This window comes from Palaemon carinicauda, chromosome 31, assembly GCF_036898095.1.
Source record: "Palaemon carinicauda isolate YSFRI2023 chromosome 31, ASM3689809v2, whole genome shotgun sequence".
Taxonomy (NCBI): Eukaryota; Metazoa; Arthropoda; class Malacostraca; order Decapoda; family Palaemonidae; genus Palaemon; species Palaemon carinicauda.
Genome location: NC_090755.1, coordinates 78,932,512 through 78,952,336, shown reverse-complemented (window position 1 = coordinate 78,952,336; position 19,825 = coordinate 78,932,512). Strand labels below are relative to the sequence as shown.

The 19,825-nt window shown below is 35.3% G+C and overlaps 1 long non-coding RNA gene across 3 annotated transcripts in view; it reads left to right on the top strand.

Moving 5' to 3' along the window:
• LOC137625026 (uncharacterized) overlaps nucleotides 1-6,192 on the top strand; it is a 59,085-nt gene extending 52,893 nt beyond the window's left edge. Inside the window, exons 1-4 of one of the 3 annotated variants that reach the window (XR_011040808.1) lie at nucleotides 2,915-3,147; nucleotides 3,318-3,416; nucleotides 5,268-5,401; nucleotides 6,003-6,192. This is a non-coding gene — a long non-coding RNA (uncharacterized lncRNA). Of the gene's footprint in view, nucleotides 1-2,914; nucleotides 3,148-3,317; nucleotides 3,417-3,626; nucleotides 3,754-5,267; nucleotides 5,402-6,002 lie in introns of those variants that run through there. The other 2 variants (XR_011040806.1, XR_011040807.1) reach the window with 2 other exon arrangements.
• The last annotated feature ends 13,633 nt before the right edge of the window (nucleotides 6,193-19,825 follow it).

Sequence of the window (19,825 nt, the reverse complement as noted above, 5' to 3'; positions counted from 1 at the left end):
GGTGTTGCGATTGTAACTCAGGAGTGAAATTGAATTTTTTTAGTTTATTTTTTTTTCCAGGAATCGTTATTTTCATCAATTGCGAGTTTTATTAATTCCATGGTTTTAGTAGAGCTGGTATTCAAAGAAAGTTGTTTTTTTCTCATGCTTAGTGTAATTTATCCCAATTTGGTATTAAAATATGTTTAAAGTTACAACATTATGCAGCGTGCATCCGAAAACAAGCTCTAGTCGTTGACTTCTTCGTCGGGTGTTATTAAATATTCTTACCATCACGATACTTTGAAATACTGTATAATTATTCGTTAACATTATTTGACAAAACCTATATCTGAGGGAAAAATTAGGTTAGTAAAAAAATTTCGATTCACCTTACTTAGTAATTATTTGAAAACAATGGTATTCGGCTAAAAATTACTAACGACCATAAGGGTATAGGGAAATTTTAACGAGCTAAAAGGGCACGCTAAGGAGTTGATGCAAATCTGCATTGCTAGAATAAATTGACTTGTACTTTCTACCTGTATGTGCTTGTATCAATCTGTTTTTATTCGTATGACCTTCCTTCACTAAAACTGTTATAAAAGCTCGCTGTCTGCCGAAATAAAGTTGGTTTTAATTACGCCGCCTGTTACCACCCGCACACCAAAAACTAGATTTTGGCATACATTCAGGTCTGGGGTCAAGGGTTTTAGTTTCGATGGCTTGGCTGTTGCGCTGTTTACCTATGTTCCAGTTACAAACCATTATTGCAAGTAGGTTCTCTACTGGATTTAGGGTACACCCTTTCAGGCCAACTACTACTAAAGATAACGGGGTCCTTTGACTGGTCACAGTACTAAATTGGATCCTTCTATCTGGTTACGGTTAATTTTTCCTTTGCTTCTACACTGAATAGAATGGCTTATTCTTTACATATTCACCTCTGTTCTCATACACCTGACAACACTGAGATTACCAAACAATTCTTCACCCAATTGGTTACTGCACTGTAATTGTTCAGTGGCCACTTTCCTCTTTGTAAGGGTAGAAGAGAATCTTTTAGGTATGGCAAGCAGCTCTTCTAGGATGACGACACTCCAAAATCAAACCATTGCTCTCTAGTCTTGGGTAGTGCCGTAGCCTCTCTACCACGGTCTTCCACTTTCTTGGGTTAGTCCTCTTGCTTGAGGGTACACACTCGGGGACACTGTTCTATTTTATTTCTCTTCCTCTTGTTTTAAACTTTATGTAGGAAATATTTATTTTAATGTCTCTGTTCTCAAAATATTTAATTTTTCCTTGTTTCCTTTCCTCAATGGTTTATTTTCCCTATTTGGGAGCCCCTGTGCTTACAGCATCCTGCTTTTCCAACTAAGGTTGTAGCTCAGCAAGTAATAATAATAATAATAATAATAATAATAATAATAATAATAATAATAATAATAATAATAATAATAATAATAATAATAATAATAATAATAATAATAATAATAATAATGATAAAACATCCAATTCCGAATGAAAATTTAACAATTTTTTCACCTTGACTTTGAATCAGGCTACTGTCAATCACCAAAACGATAGGGAGTGGATTAAGAATAGCCATAGCTCTCGCTGTAGTCAGGAACTTATATATTTCAACATAATTATTGCTTGTGAATGTTCCGACAACATGACAAGCTTCCCTGTCCCCTCAACCCACATCCAACCCAAGAAATTATCTCTCCCCCATTCTTGAACCTTTGATAATTTTGCTATATAGCAGTTGTTGCACTTCTTCAACCGTGCCGTACTCGTGCTTCTACAGAAGTGTAGTATTTTCAACGAAGGAGACTGTTTTCTAAAATTCGTGATCATAAGGTGTTAATCACAAAACTAATCCAAGGTGAATTCTTTTTTGCTGTTGGTTTATTTATCAGCAGGGATATAGCAATTATTAGATTTATGGATGCGTTATGGTGCTTGGGTGGCAACAAAATTTATTTTAGGAAAGGAAAACTTTCCAATATTTCATTGAATATTGGATAAACAGTTAATCCTTGAGATTAAGAAAATGTTTCTGGGAGAACTAGAGCCCTAATTAAGGATTGAATTGCCTTTAATAATTATAGCAATTTTATATGTTAATAAACATATGCACCAAAAGAAACCCATGAATTATAAGTGATACTTGTGAACTAAAAATGACGAATGTTTATATGAAACCCCCTACTGACTTTGTTCAATGTTTTGCCGATGCCTCTTGACTATGATATTCTGCCCTGGTCAATATTCTGCCCTGGTCAAAATAGATTGAATGCAACGTAATGACTACTGGAATCCATTTAGTTAGTTGAAAAACATACATCAGTGCATTACAATGTAACACATAATTTTCCAATATTAAACACAAGAAATAGAAAATGTAGTTGATTACCAGTAAGAAATTGACTTCAAACCTTGGTGTTGTTTTTGGACATCAGTTTATGTCACTAATTACAGATTGTGCGCTTTTTTATGACATAATTACGTAAAAAAAAAAGTTTGATAGATAAATGTTTGTTTATAAGTTTAGACACACACACACACGGTGGTAATACGTTTAGATTACACAAATATTAGATTACACACACACACAGATAATTTCTATTCGTGGATTTTCCAATAGATTATTGGTATTAAATGTCCTCATATTTGTTTTATTGACATGTTCTTAGTTTTTCACGTGAAACAAATAAAACATTTCGAAAAGTATAAAGAATTTTTATTCATTAACAAAATATTTTTCAGTCTGACCTTTAAACAAATCTTTTCTTGCTTCTGAAAACTTTTGCCTGTTTTAACAGGCAAATCCCCTCTCACTCTCCTCAAAACTCTTACTAGCCAACTGCCAAACCCTCCCTCCCCTATATTACCGTCTTTTACACCTGTCATTATTATTTCTTATAGAAGATGGGGGTGAAAGTAAGGTGTTGTAGGCGAAACAACTTTTACCGCTGACTATACTTGCAAAAATTCCTCTATATCAAACACCGGTAACCTACAGCAAACGCCTTTTCTGAAAAATCCCCAACAGGATTTTTTGTCAAATGGAATTTGGAATGTCTTAAAATTCTGGTTAAGAAACTTTCAAACCTTTTGGCCTTGAAAACGTGAAACTCCCCTTAGCTCTGGGACTATTAACTTGTAAGTGTGAATAGGTATAACCTGTGTGTGAATAGGTATACGTGTGTGTCAATATAGGTATAACTTGCAAGATTGTGAATTTGTATAACTTGTAAGATTGTGACTTTGTACAACTTGAAAATTTTTATTTAACTTAAAAGATTTTGAATGCATTTATAACTTTTTTTCAGATCGTTCAGATGTTCAGCTTCATGCAAAACAAATTGCTGAAAGTATGGCTTTTCATTGTAGGCTATAGGACAATAATTAGAATGTATCTATTTTCAAAGGTAAGAGGAATTATTAAGTTTCATAAAAATCCACAATGATTCTTTTATTTAATAACTTGAATCTGTTCCCAAGTGAAATTTAAGATATTTTGATTTAATACAATTTAACAAATATTCCTTCCAACTTCCAAGGTATAGAGTAGGTCTTCTGGCAAAGATAGGACAGGTCAAAAGCATTAATATGTACACTATATGCTTCTATTTTTTCAGTGTATTCGAAACTAGAAAAGAAAGGAACTACCAACAGGCTGAATATTAAAACGCCAACAGTGAAGAACCAGATTTAGAGACGTAAAGAACGAAATGACTGGGGAATATGATAGATAATAATATAAAAAAAGGTAATTTCAAAATTAAACGTCTGTTGTATGAAAAAATACTTTGTTCACATTACAAGTTACTGTAGGTATTTAAAATACAGTACTGCCTTGGTTTTCTAAAGGAAATTTTCCAATATTTTCTTTTTCACGAGTGTTCTTCTGATCTCGTCTTTGTTTACTGTGATGATATTTTGTATAGTTTTCTTAAAGAAATTACTTTTATTGTCTGTTTTGCCCATTGCCTTGTCTTTCTTTCGTACTGCATTTTCTGGAGGTTTCTTCTTTAGCGTTCTCAGTTTTCTTCTGGTCTTTTCTCCGTTATTTGGATATTCTTGGTTACGTTATAGTGAATAATTATTTTGGTTGGTTTCTGTCATCTTCAGGTTAGGTTGAGAAATTTTGGTAAACGTTCCTACTCGAACTGTGACGATTTGTAATTCTCAAATATAATGGGCCAGCTGTTTTGGGAACCTTTCGCGACAAAATTTCTAGACTACTTTTAGAATAGCACTTCCTACTCTTGCTTTCCCGAGAGTCTTATGGATGTGGCAGGTTTCCTCTTAAGAGTACTTATTTTTACGAACATTTAGTTTGTATTTCCGGTATTTTTCATATTTCTACAAAGTATTTTTAGAATTTCTTGTCTGTGGTAATCTTGACAACCAAATTTTCTCATGCAAAATTTTTTTCTCATTTCTTTAAATGACATGAGTTTTGTTGAACTTATTTTTTTTTCTTTCTTAATGTGTTTAACTATCATGTATTGGTTTGAATTTCCGGTGATTTTGGAAGATCTAGTTTTAAAACTTTCATCTTGGTTTTCGTGACTGAAGTGTTCAAAGTATTACTTCTCTATTTACAATAATGTTCTTGACAAAATGTATCTTTGTCCTTGCGACTGATTTTGGTCTTAATACGTGAGGTCACTTACTTTTTGAAGAGCTTTCCTGATATAATTTGATTTCTAGCAAATTTTTGATATGTTACTTTGAATATTTTATGGTAAATATAGATGCAAATGCTATTTAAGAAAATCTGTTAATGAAACTTATTGATTGTTTATGATAATAGGTATGGCTTGTATAAATTTTCTTAAATTGAAGATGATGACTATGGAATTTATTGGAGTTTGATTTTAGTGTGTTTAACTCTTTGGAAACTATCCATTAGGGAACTTAATATCAAAGAAACGACATTTTGATCTTTAAAGGATTTATATAGAAATTACTTATCAATCTGCCTCTGTTGTTTATGGTGCTGAACATTTCAGCTTATAAAAAAAAAAAAACCTAGTTGGTGTTTAGTAATATTTTCGGTGCGAGAGTTGAATACCAAGATACTATATATTAGGTATTTAGACAGGCCGCTAATAGAAATATAATATTTAATGGTAACATACCTAAAAGAAATATTGTGGCATGTATGAAAATTGTTTTCTATAGATTAGTCCTCATTGCAAAAGAATCTTAAAAATGAAGACTAATTGATTTTGCTCAATATTTGTATAGATTAATGCTCAATATCTTTGCAGGTTCTAAGATGAATTAAATGACAGAGGAGCTTATACGGATACGACAAGATCAACATTTTGTACAGGAGAAATCTCGTGAGATTTTCGGCAATAATAAACTATTGATATTCGCCAACAAAGGACTATTTATTCAGGTATTGTGGAATAAAATTTAATCATTTTGGGTATCGTAGACAATTACTTTGATGCTCTAACATTTCTAGCCGTTAAGGTATTGAAGGTAAGCAATGTGACTACCACAAATCGCTTTAAACATACTGGACAGCTTTATTTTAGTTTAGTTTCATGTAAAGTTAAAACCAAATATTTCGTTTAAAAATTTTTAAACATGCTGTACTGCATTATTTTAGCTTACACAGTTTCATGGTTAAAAATTCGGCTTAGAATGGATATGGATAAGTTCAGTCAGAATACTGCCAAAAAGTAAGTTTGACCAACATAGTAACAATTTTCGCGTGAACAAGTAATTTTCAGAACCATTGTAAATTTTTTATTTTTCAGGATTTGTTTCAAATGTAAATAAATTCCAAACTTGGTTTTTAATCATTTCCAAACGATTAAGATGTTTATCAACTAGATAATGGCAAAATCATATTCAATAAATTTTTTTCATACTGTGACAAATTTATTTATTAAATTAATTATGCCAAGATATTGATTTGCCAAGATATTGATTTAAAATTTTTTTTTCTTCCAGATACGGTTACAAGTTCAAAATTTTTTTATTTCTTCCAGATACGGTTACAAGTTCAAAAACCTACAAAGGCTTGGTAAGATGTGAATTGGAGCAAATAAAATCATAGAACAATAATCTGATAAGACTTGTAGGAAATATGAATAAATGAAGCAAATAAAATCATAGAACAATAATCTGATAAGACTTGTAGGAAATATGAATAAATGAAACTAAATTGTTTTAACCGTTTTTGTTATATTGATGCCTTTTGTTGGTTACAACTACTGTAGCCAACATTCCTGTTGGCACGGTTTTCCCATGTTCGGCCCGAAGGTGATAGAAGATTATTGGTGTTAAAACAAAACTCAATTTTGAATTTGTTTTTTAGTTGTAGACAGATGTGAACAGAGGAAGGATGATGGTGGTCGTGAAGGGGAGCCATCATGTCACTGATGACAGTAGTGTGAAAGATTGTAAGACCTTTGAAATAATGTAAACCTGTTGCAGGTGAGGTGGTCCAACCCTTTTACTCCGTAAGGTTCCTGCGGAATATAAAAAAAAAGTTGACTGAAAAATACAGGGGATGATGTGTTGTAAAAGGCCTTACGGTGAGGGGAAGAGATAAATTAAAGAGGATTTTAGGTTATTACCTCAGTGAAGGTAGGTTTGAAAGCAACTGACTGGATTTTTCTATTTTCGACAACTGCTTTTACCAATGTGGCTGCAGTCTGCTTGGCGAGTTGATGTGAGCTTGTAAATTACCACTCTGTTGTACCAATCCGCGTACATTTCAGTTGGTAGTGCAGGAGGGCGTGTTGTGGTGTAAACGACAATATTCACAGGAGGGTCTCTCATACTTTTCTAAAATCTCCATTTGCTTCCTGTTCTCTCTTTGGTGTGTGCCTGCCAATAAGGGAGGAACTAATGTGGCCCATTTCTACCATGTGGTAGAAGGGGAATTATTCCTTATCCACTTGTTGCAGTGCAGGCTGTGTGTCTGGTACTTATGTAACATCTGCTTTCTCATTCCCTGGGTACTCCTTCCCTGGGTACTCCTTCCCTGATACTCCTATGTAACTGGGAATACAGTTGACTTGCAGATCTGCCTCTTTTCATTGTGCTGATATAAAAGTGCTTTGATATCAGTTAGTAGAGACCTTTTTCTTTTTCTTATTGCAAGGCTTGCATTGAGGATCTTGTCAGTATAGATGACTACAGGTCCTTCACTTTCAATGGAGTGTTTAGTCTTGTATTGCAACAAGCTCTGTCTGCATGGTGGAGGCATTGAAGTTGTAGTATACTGCAGCTCCTGTTGTCTGAATTCCAGGATCTACAGTACCATCTGTGTAAGTAGGTTTACGCTCCTCCAATTTCTGTCCTCCTGGTTGCTTCCTGGGCTGCAGTTCTTAGTTCCTCCATTGAACAGTCTTCCTTTCCTCTAGGAAGCTTTGTGTACCTAAAGGTCGCCACAACTTTCTTCCAGGGTGGGATGTACAGTGCCCCCTGATTTGTGTCTGGGCTTAGTTGAAAAATGTCTAATGCTATTTCCAGGCTCTGTTATTACTGCGGTCCTTGCCATAGAAGCTTGTGGTCTGGATCTCGGGCTGCTTTGTGAGCTCCTGTCGTACTCCTTTTATCTTAAATGAGAGTCTGTCAAATATTTTTGCTATTGTGGATGCATCTCTGCAATCCCGTCTTCTAGAGATGGCAGGTTGATTTCCAGCCTCTTGTTGCACAGCCTTGTCCATGTAGGTGCTCCTAGCATGAGTCATGGTATTGTTTTGAATTACCCCTACAGTGGCTTTTTGAGTGTTAAGTTTCTTAGGGTGGGAGCAACATAGTCCACAAGAGTTCTGGAGCAGGCTAGATAGTACTACTTTTGAATGTGTTCATTTGCTCCGTCGTTTAGTTTTAACATTTATCTCAGGGCTGCCAGTTATTTGCTCTTTTCCTTGATACTTTATTCCTCCTTGAAGGTAAGTTGTTTGTCTGACAACTTCTGGGTATGTGTAGGTATCTGCCCACTCTAGGGGTTCCATTCTTATGGTGAGTGGTTGTAAGAGATTTTGGGCTTTTATTGTCATAGCCTTTGTTTTGCCTATGTTTATTTTTAATCCCAACACGTTTGACTTTTTGCCGATGTCATTCAGTGCTCTTTGCAGTCTTGCCATTCTGACTGACCCTCGTGCTATTACACATACATCATCTGTATAGATTAATATCTCTACTCCTTCAGGAAGTTGGAGAGAGGGTATGTTTTTCCATGAGGATTTTGAAAAGGAGGGGGCTAAGAATTCCTCCCAGTGGAGTTCCATTTTTCAAGTCATGAAAGGTTATCACTACTTGGAATTTAACTCTTCCTAGCGCACAGTTCTTTTTCCAAGCTAGTAAATGACCTTTTACTCATTTTCTGGCGACCGATTACAACATTGCTGCTGGGCTGGCTAGCTTGAAGGTTTCCTCAAAGTCTATGAAGAATATAGTTGCCTTCTTCTGGTTTATACAGCTGAGAAAATCTGTTATGCATTCAGTAGTTCCAATTCCTTCCCGATACACATCTAGCTGTTTATGCAGGGGACCAATTTTGTACTAAATACTGTTTAGTACCATTTTTTTCATGCAGAATACTAGAGCTATTGGTCTCGGGTTTTCCAGATCCTATGGCTTAGGGATCAGCTTTTCCAGATCCTTTGGCTTTGGGATCAGCTGAGTGTCCTGTTGCCTCCAGGTCTGGGGCCTTGTGTGCTCAAGGTGTGTCTAGTTCATTAACCTCAGGAATGTGGCTTCTCCTGCTGGACCCATGTGTGTGATCATGGTGTAGATTATTCTGTCTGCTCCTGATCCAGTGTCATTGCCTGTTTTGTACACTGCTCTGTTCCTCGATTGTGTATGGGGTGTCAGTGTCATCCTGTAGTTTGATAGGCTGTGCTGATCTCCTCCCGCCTAGCCGGTGCCAGTTGCTCCTGAAGCATTCTGGTTTCAGGGGAGTGGTTAGCTGATCCTGTTTTACTTGAAGGTTATCGCAATCCTTTCTGCCTCTTCATGGGGGTGTGGATAAATTGCATCTGGTGTCCTCTTTTTTCCAGCTACTCTGTTCAGCCACTTCCATGATTCGGAGATGTGTACACTGTGATAGGTTTGTGCACCATTCCATCCATTTTTCTATTTCATGAATTCTCTGTTGGACATCATTTTTATCTGCTTGCAGCAATTCTCTATTCTCTTTTGTAGCTCTTCCTCTATTCTCTATTGTGGCTCCTCTTCTGTAGAGTTTTGTGACACTGTTTAGCCGTGTTTTGAGTCTTCTTACTTCTTGGCAGTAGTACCAGGAGTCCTTGTAGATTTACTTCCTTCTCCTTGCCTTCAGTGGCGTTCCTTTGCTTGCTGCATTGTGAAATTCATCAACTAGGTTCTTTTCTAGTGGATCTATGACTTCAGGAGGTTTGTAGTTTGCTGCCCACTCTTCGAGGGCCAGTCGGGAGCTGACCCAGTCTGCCAGGTCTTGATTCCATCTTGATGGTGTTGGTGGTATTGAAGATAATTGTTGCATCAACAATTCTGTTAACCTTGCCTGACCAAGGTTGAGTGCACTCACCCTCTGGTTAGGTGTCTGACCGCAATTGTGGCAAATGTCAGATCTTGTCTGCCGCCTCTTATGTGTAGGGTGCCCTGTGTTTGGTAGGGAGATTTTTAAATTCCCCTAGGGCAAAGGCTATGTGCTCTCCTGACGGGTTCGTTGTTGGGGATAATAACATGGGATGATAAGCATTAGAATCCCCACATAATTGTTGGTGAGCCTTCTGTGTGCAAAAAGCTGTCAGCATTATTTCTCCTGGTTCCTCTATTTTCCTATAGATATTGTAGATTTCTATTTTGTGGTTCAACAATGTTCCTCTTACTGCTAGCGTCTCTACATTGTTGTCACAGGGAATTGGATTGTGTATCCTTGTTGTTGGTATTTTTCTTCTTCTAGATTGCCCGGAACTACGTCCTAGCCTCCAGGCTGTTTGTATTTATGTTCTAACCAATGTAGCTGGACCTTTGTCAGTGGCTATCTGTGGGGTGGTGTAGGCATTGTAACCTGCAATGCTAAATTTTGTGCCTGTTAGGAATGTTTCTTGCAACAGGAGATTGATCTCTTTTGCAGACTGCAATTAGGGAGGAAATTTTGAGCCTCACTCCAGCTGCAGTCCAATTAAGGATCTTCATTCCGAAGTGTAAGTTGAAGAGAACTGTCTGGGATCCCTGGGGGCGATGGCGTGGATGAGGTGAGAGGAATGATGGGGATGGGATCTTTGGAAATGGATGTGGAAGGTGTGGGGGAGAGTTGAGTTGACGTGGGAGGTTAGGGTGTTAGAATGTGAGGGGTTAAGGTTATCTCCTGGATAGTGTTAGAGGGAGAGGAGAACTTAGCCTTGGTAAGAAAAAGTTTTAGTAGTTTTATGTTGGCTTGAATTGTGCCTGCACTGATCCTCCCTGTCACTGCGCGAGTGACAAGGTCAGTCAATTTTTTTCCAGAGGACCATTGTTTTGATAAGAATGGTCCTTGGTAGAGGATTGTAAGCTTGAGCTTATGCAGTGGAGGTGGGGGCTCGTGGAGGACCGAGCTCTTGAAGTTCCTCTTCTGAGCTCATCCTGAGTATAGAATTTCCTTCTTGGTTGAGGTTTTGGAGCCTTTCTGCCTCTTAGCTCCTCTCTCGTCCTTGGCCCTTGGAGAGGGCTGCTATGACAATTAGTAACCCTTTCAGGGCATCCCCATGCCATGGCTGTATGCAGCTTCTTGCAGTTCGAGCACCTCGGGCTGGTTGCTTTGCCCGCCTTGAGCTTATTAATGCACTCGTGTGTAGGGTGCCTTTGGCTGCACACGAGAAAAAAATAAGCGTCTGGGGACTATTCTTACAACTCTTCTCTGTTGCTACTTCTCTTCGACTTAGTTCTACTACTCTTGCCTACTTCATCATAACCTCCTCGAGAATTTGAACCCAATGATCATCTCCAGAATTAAGCAAGGATGTCAATAACACTTGTTCTCTTGTGACTTTTCTAAATTACGAAACACAAAATCTTGTAGAATCAAAGAACCTATCTATTCTTTCTTGTTCTTTGTAATTAAAAGAGCTATTCGCGCTTAATGGAGATCAAGCTAGACGAGGTGCGATCTATACCCAACTGTAAGCAACACTGAATTTCCTCAGCCTGATAAAGAAATTGGTTTATCGTTTTATCAGTGATTTAATTTACCCAACAGAAACCAAGACATTGAATATAACGAGCACAAGCTCAAAACATTGAGCTTCACTATCCAGAACGTTTTAGATTAGAGGAAAGTTAGAAAAATCTAATTAAAACCCTAAACATCAAAATAACTAAATTATAATGGTAAACAAATTATCGATTAAGAACGGTTTAACTTCCAAACGTACAGAAGGTGACAAGACTCAAATTTTGAATCAATAGAAAGATTCGTTTAAAACCATATCTTCGATAAAAAGAAAAAAAATCATCCAAGGCTGAGAAAACAATCTATTAGAGAACACTAGGCAAATGGTTCAGCAATAATCAATACAAAGTAACTAAGTTTAATTCAAATAAACAGTAATTTGTTTTAAACAAAACTATTTACTATGGACGGTACACTAAAATAGAATGATAGAATCTATTTCCAGTCACTAAATGAAAAGCGGTAAAAACCATGTTAAACTTCATTCATCTTAACTAATAAACCTCGGGACAATATTTCACACAAGCTCAATTCCTAAATAGGGAGATCTATAAAACTTCAAACCTCATTAACTTTAGAAGTACTAGTTAACTTCTGGCCAAATCTCGAGATTACTCAAATCTTAACCAAAACTTGACGAAATACTCACATCTTAACCAAAGTATGACTAAATACAATACTCAAATCTTGTTGACAAAATGCTCAATAATCTCGACCAAAGCCTGACGAAATGCTAAAAAATCTTAACCAAAAGTTGACGAAATACTAAAATCCCAAAAGCTGACGAAATGCTAAAAAACCTTTACCAAAAGCTGACGAAATGCTAAAAAATATTAACCAAAAGCTGACGAAATGCTCAATAATCTTAACCAAAGGCTGGCGAAATGCTCAATAATCTTAACCAAAAGATGACAAAATGCTAATAAATCTTAACCAAGAGCTAACGAAATGCTCAAAACTCTTAACCTCTTGAAAAATTTACTACGTAATTGGAAAATTAATACAAAGCGTAATCTTATTTTAATGAAACCTTCATAAAATTATGAAAATTAAACAACTAAGAAATAGAATATATAATAAAAATGGTTTCATGTATCGCTGCTCAAATTAAAACCAATGCTGTTGTTGCTGCTGTCGAAGATGATCGCCTTAAATGGAGGTCAAAGCGATGGTCAAGCATCTCCAACTTCCAATACTATTCTCAAGAACACCTAGATAAGCATAAAATACCACATATCAGTTACACTTCAAATGGTAACAAACTATCGAAATCGCTAATAAATCATTCAAACACAGGAATGGCATTCAAATATATGTATAGTATCAATAATGGATTTCACTTAAAATTATCAAAATAATAATTACCTAAAGGCAATGGTCCCACTTTGCGTATTAAGTATATCACTTGTATACAACGAGCCAAATTTACAGTAAGGCCGAACGAATAACCACCCAAGTAGTAAAGCAACGAATGTAAACAAACGACTAATTAACGCAAAAGTGGCAAAATGAGAGAATGCCAAAATAAGATACAACACTTAAATTATCTAACCAGCACAAAGTAACAATATAAAATGAATCTCTTAACTATGACTGGGAAAGTATAATATGGCAATCCCATAAAATTGTAAATGATATAAATATTATCCAAGGGTATATTTATTTGTGGGGGCTAAAAAGCAAAGCAAGGGACTTTCATTATCAAATGAACTATGGATTATAAATCACAAAATTTAAATGACCTTTAAAATGATGACGTACCTCACAACCCATACCGTCCGTGTATGCTGTTTGTAAATGAAACAAATCACAATTGCTGTGTTGGCTCTTGATGAGGCTTCCAAGAAGAAGGCAACGTAAGATGCGGATCCATGGTACAGATCACTTATTTTTTCACCATGACGATAAAGAGGCAAGAAAATCCAATGTTGTCACTGGTGAAGATGGCTAAGGACTAACTTTGATTTTCATGAAAAGCCATCCACTTCTCCTTTCTGTAAGGAATGTATAACGAGCAGCAAATCTCTTCAACGACCCAAACCATCTTTTTTTTAACAGGTTATTAAGGAATTGTCATAATTTTATGTAAACAAAAATTATCTAAAAACTAAAAATGCAAGTTAAAATAAAAACAATCATTTACAAGCTTACCAAATTACCACTTTATAAAAAGAAAGAAAACAAAAAAATAACTTGTTATTTTTCAACATAACCAAAAACTGACGAAACGCTCAAAAATCTTAACCAAAAGATGACTAAATGCTCAAAAATCTTAACCAAGAGCTGACGAAATGCTCAAAAATCTTAAGCAAAAGATGACGAAATGCTTAAAAATCTTAAGCAAAAGATGACGAAATGCTCAAAAATCTTTACCAAAAGCTGACGAAATGCTAAAAAATCTTAACCAAAAGCTGACGAAATGCTAAAAAATCTTAACCAAAAGCTGACGAAATGCTCAATAATCTTAAAGGCTGGCGAAATGCTAAAAAATCTTAACCAAAAGATGGCGAAAGGCTCAAAAATCTTAACCAAAATCTGACGAAATGCTCAAAAATCTTAACCAAAATCTGACGAAATGCTCAAAAATCTTAACCAAAAGCTGACGAAATGCTCAAAAATCTTAACCAAAAGCTGACGAAATGCTCAAAAATCTTAACCAAAAGCTGACGAAATGTTCAAAAATCTTAACCAAAAGCTGACGAAATGCTCAAAAATCTTAACCAAAAGCTGACGAAATGCTCAAAAATCTTAACCAAAAGCTGACAAAATGCTCAAAAATCTTAACCAAAAGCTGACGAAAAGCTCAAAAATCTTAACCAAAAGCTGACGAAAAGCTCAATAATCTTAACCAAAGGCTGACGAAATGCTAAAAAATCTTAACCAAAAGATGACAAAAGGCTCAAAAATCTTAACCAAAAGCTGACGAAATGCTCAAAAATCTTAAACAAAAGCTGTGAAATGCTAAAAAATCTTAACCAAAAGCTGACGAAATGCTAAAAAATCTTAACCAAAAGATGACGAAAGGCTCAAAAATCTTAACCAAAAGCTGACGAAAAGCTCAATAATCTTAACCAAAAGCTGACGAAATGTTCAAAAATCTTAACCAAAAGCTGACGAAATGCTCAAAAATCTTAACCAAAAGCTGACGAAATGCTCAAAAATCTTAACCAAAAGCTGACGAAAGGCTAAAAAATCTTAACCAAAAGCTGACGAAAGGCTAAAAAATCTTAACCAAAAGCTGACGAAAGGCTCAAAAATCTTAACCAAGAGCTGACGAAAGGCTAAAAAATCTTAACCAAGAGCTGACGAAAGGCTGAAAAATCTTGACCAAGAGCTGACGAAAGGCTCAAAAATCTTGACCAAGAGCTGACGAAAGGCTCAAAAATCTTGACCAAGAGCTGACGAAAGGCTCAAAAATCTTGACCAAGAGCTGACGAAAGGCTCTTAAATCTTAACCAAAAGCTGACGAAATGCTAAAAAATCTCAACCAAAAGCTGACGAAATGCTAAAAAATCTTAACCAAAAGCTGACGAAATGCTAAAAATTCTTAACCAAAAGCTGACGAAATCCTCAATAATCTTAACCAAAGGCTGGCGAAATGCTAAAAAATCTTGACCAAAATCTGACGAAATGCTCGAAAATCTTAACCAAAATCTGACGAAATGCTAAAAAAATCTTAACCAAAAGCTGACGAAATGCTCAATCTTAACCGAAGGCTGGCGAAATGCTCAAAAATCTTAAACCAAAGGCTGACGAAAAGCTGAAAAATCTTAACCAAAAGCTGACTAAATTCTCAAATCCTAACCAAAAGTTGACCAAATACTCGAAACGTTAACCAAAAGTTGACGAAATACTCGAAACCTTAACCAAAAGTTTATGAAATACTCGAAACCTTAACCAAAAGTTCATGAAATGCTCAAAATCTTAAACCAAAATTTTAGTTTATTCAAACAAGACATAAAACAGTAGGCTAAGCCTTAAAAAATAGACTATAGAAAATTACAGATACTTTTCTAAAAAATAATACCAGTCATACTAAATCTCCGTAGACTTAAAATGTGTTAAAACTAAACTCAAAGACATTGAAATTTTTCAGAGAGCAAAAGCTAAGAGCTGTAAAGCTGATAAATGGGGCCCGCCTAAATCAAAGAGTTTGAAAAATAACAGATTATCACTTGCTCTACTCTCTTACTGCACTGTTGTCCAAGTCGTTAACTTTAACACATCGCCACTTAAAATACAAAGACTTACTAACCTCTTTACATATCTAGTTTACCCACCAAAACCACTTTCATAAGATAGGATAGGAAACTAAACGCACCCTAATACGCTTACAATCAGAGAAAACTTTAGCATCAACCATTGCTATCAAATTTAAAAATCCAAGTATCTTAAACTTTGCAACCAAAATCAAAACTACCTGTTTACATTATGTAACTTGGATTCTTTGCACTCGCTTGATTTGTGGATTATCCAAAAGCAAAATTTTTAACCAAAATAAGACTTGACTGATCACTACACATCAGGTAGGATAAAACCCTACCAAAAGAAAAGTAAACCGTTGCTTAAGGCCTCAATCTTAGATTTTAAAGTTTGTTAAAGCAAAATTCTCAATAGCTCCCCTCTGCAGTGCACCGAATGCTACCGAAATAAAGTTCGCAAGATAGATCACTATAATCTATACAAAATTTTTATCAAAGCTTTATTGCTTTGCGCGTGTAAATACTCTAAACCAAAAATTTTAAACATTTAATGCCTTATAAGATAAGCTTGCTTTAAAAGTTAAAAGACACGTTTAGGCTACAACTTATAGCCACGGGTTTAGCCATTAACAATTTAGAAGATTCAAGACACCAAGCCGGTTACAAAAGGTCTGATAATAGAAATTTTTTTGAATTTGAAAAAAAAAAATACACTACGGACTAATGAAATTGTATATTTCACCTTGGTTTATAGAAATTTAAATTAATCTTTCCTTACTAAACACTGCTTATGGGGTTAACCGACATCTTCCAGCAATTAAGAATATTGGCTATGTCTTCCATTGATAGATAACATCAAAAGATCCCTACACAAAACTGGAAGTCATTAAAAAAATCACTCCAAAAACAAAATTTCTAACTCTCACAAACCCTGAACACCAGATTTATACAAACAAACAAGCTTACCTTCATACCATAAGCACATAAAATGACGATGACAACTAGAACAACAGATCCAACAAAGAAGATTCAAACACAACATGGAATGACTTCAGTAGCTAAATTAGGTGTGAATAAGTCTCAACACTAACACGCACTGACATTGCTTCCTGATTTCTTACCGATTACAGTTCCATCTTGCCAGCTTTCTTCCAGGTTTCAACCAATCAGAAGGGTCCGTGGTATTATTTCCAGAAAAAAAATGAGAAAACGACTCCTGGTTGGTCGATAGTCTACCAAGGACTCTTGAAGAAAACAGTTACTTTCGAAAGAAGTTACGTCACCACTTACAAAACCAGTGACATCTGTTGTTTACACAATTAACCATGAAAAATATCAGTAAAAAAATCATACTGTATACTCAATATTTAATAAATAAACAATTTGGTATCTTAAAAGGACATTTTGATGTGGTAGATAAATAAAGAATTCTTATTGGGTCCATCCTTTTTCACTTTAAAATTGACTATGAAGTCGACAGCGTTTGTTGAACTAAATAGTGGATTGGATATCATGTACAATATTCTAGTCAAATTTTTCATTTTTTATTCTAATGTGACCCAATTATTCCACTAATAATTCTCCGATGTTCCAAGAGATATGTTAACATTTTTGATCGAGAAATAACGATGATTTCAAATTTGTTCGCGTCTATATGTTCATATTGTTATATCATTTATAATTTATTCTTGTGCTTCTATTCTGTGCAAGGCTGTTTTCCTTATATTAGGTCCCTTAGACTTGAATTTTGATTCTCAAACTATGTTTGAAATTTTAAGTTTGCCTTACAATGATAACAACAACAACAACAACAATAATAATAATAAGATATGATGAAGAAGAAAATGTCCAAGAACACAATCAAGTGAAGTTCTCTCTACACTAAACCTTGAGGTATTGTGCAAATTGTGCAATGCTTTATTGTAAAAAAAAAGACATAAAAGACAGGTTTATTGTTATTATCAAGAGGATGTTACTTAATTGAAGTTAAAATGATTATTAAAGGAATATTTCCCTTTATTTTCCCGAGCCTGTTATTCATTTCTATACTGACATAAACATTAATGCAGACAAAAATCAACTAGAACAGGCACTTGTTCAAGCGCATCATTTCGCCAACGCCACATATGTTACAACGGTCATGCAAACAAATCGGATAATAATGGCCGCATTATAACGAAACCTGTACGTTTTGCAAGCTCATTAACTTGAAACCAAACCGCTAACAGGGATAATGACAACACTTTTTCATGTTGTATATCACAAGTTATGCAATTGAATGATACACATTTTGGCACTAGCTTAATGTAAATCGAATAAAAAATTACCACGATATTACAAAAAAACTTTTAATTTACCTTTTCATTACCTTGACCCATTCACTCCCAAAATCTGTTCAATGATCATTGGATCATGGCCAATTTTCCCACCAATTTCACGAGATCAAATAATTTATGCGAATCATATCCAAATATACAAACAAAGAAACAAAGGGTAATGACATCACTATATCATGTTGTATATCACAAGATATGCAATTGAATTATGCAAAAGCCATGTTGGCACTAGTTTCATGCCAATCAGATAAAAATTGGCCACAATATGGCAATAAAAGTTTTTTTTTTTTTTTTTTTTTTTTTTTTTTTTTTTTTTTTAACCTTTTCGTGACCTTGGCCTTAAATTTCGGGCCAACCACTCCCGAAATCTATTCAAGTGGTTATTGGATCATGGCCTATGATCCCACAAAATTTCATGAGATTCGGTCTCATAGTTTTTGAGTTATGCGAATCACAACCAAATAAATAAATATATAGGCTACACGTCTATCACAATTTAATGGCTACACGTCTATCAGAATCTAATAACACCCCTATAAAAAAATAACCTTCGCAACGAAGCCGGCAAAACTTATTGAAATTCATTCAATTTAGGGACTTACAAGAACGGGCACTCGGTAGAGTGCATACCACCGCCACTGCCACTTTTGTCACAAAAAAAGAAAAAAAAAAGAAAAAAAACTGATGATGATGTGGGTATTAGATCCAAAAACACAACCATCATCCAAAATGGTCATCGTGGCCTAAAAACTTTCATTTCCACGACCTTTAGCTTTGACCCGATCATTCTTAAAATCTATTTAAATGGTACCAATGATCTCACTAATTATGTCCCCGAATTTAATGCGTTTTTATGTAGATAAGTCGGATAACAATGGCCGCGTAATGACAAAACCCACACTTTATGCAAGATCATTGACCTTTGACCCCAAACTGCTAACAAGGGTAATGCCATCACTATATCATGTTGCATATCACAAGATAGACAATTGAATTACGCACATTTTGGCACTAGCTCCATGGAAATCAGATAAAAATTGGCCCCGATAGGGCCAACAATTTTTTTTTTTTTTTACCTTTTCGCGACCTTGGCCTTGACTTTTGACTTATCACTCTAACAAAATCTAATAAAATTGTCCTTGGGTCACGGCCAAATTTCATGATAATCGGTCAAATAGTTTTTGAGTTATATGATTCACAAACATACCGACAGACATACAAACATATAAATACACGCCTATCAAAAAATAAACTGCGCAACGAAGTTGGCGAAGGTAATACGACGTCAAAAGGTGGTTAATTTTTTATTTTTTTTTTTAAACAGCCCACTCTATCTTTAATTAACTTCAATGAACAAAAGCATAGTACAAAATTAAAACCACCGTAATAATTTACATACACCAAAGTTAAAAAAAAAACATGAAGTTACAACTACTTACAAATGAAAACACTTTCTACATGAATAATTTCGAATTTAAACAAAGTTAATCCAAACACTTGAGAGCAAATCAAAAGTGAGGCTACTCATAGGTCTAGTAAATGTTTGGACCTTGTATCCACCAAGTCCCCTGGCGTTATAACAAGTAAGGTTGGTTCTCCAGTTGGGACATCTAAGCATGCCTTCATTTCATTAGTGAAAATTGAGCAGCCTGTCCCGGATGTGTCATACTTACGTAAGATTTATATAAAATCTCAAGCAGACTGGAATGGCATTTTAAATGATCTTTTGGGTTTTAATTGGTCACAATTGCATAATATTGTTGAGCCTATCATTCCTCTGAATGAGAATCTAGTCAACATAATCAATAGGTGTATCCTTTCTCATGTACCGAGAGAAAGATAAGCCTTGGTTTAATGATAATTGCAGACGTGCTTTTTACAGATGCAGGAGGCCCATCATCTTTGAGAAGACAACAGATCAGATTTGACTTGGAATAACTATACTCAGCTTAGAGCTTTTGAACAGAGTGATTATGCTTCAACTGAAAGGGCATATAATCTAACCATAAAAGAAACCCTCTCTGGTACAACCCAGGAACCTAAGTGGTGGGCTACCTTTAAATCTGCACTCTTTGGTGCCTCCTTGCTTAATCCAGATGGCTGTCATTTACTGTCCTAAGGAA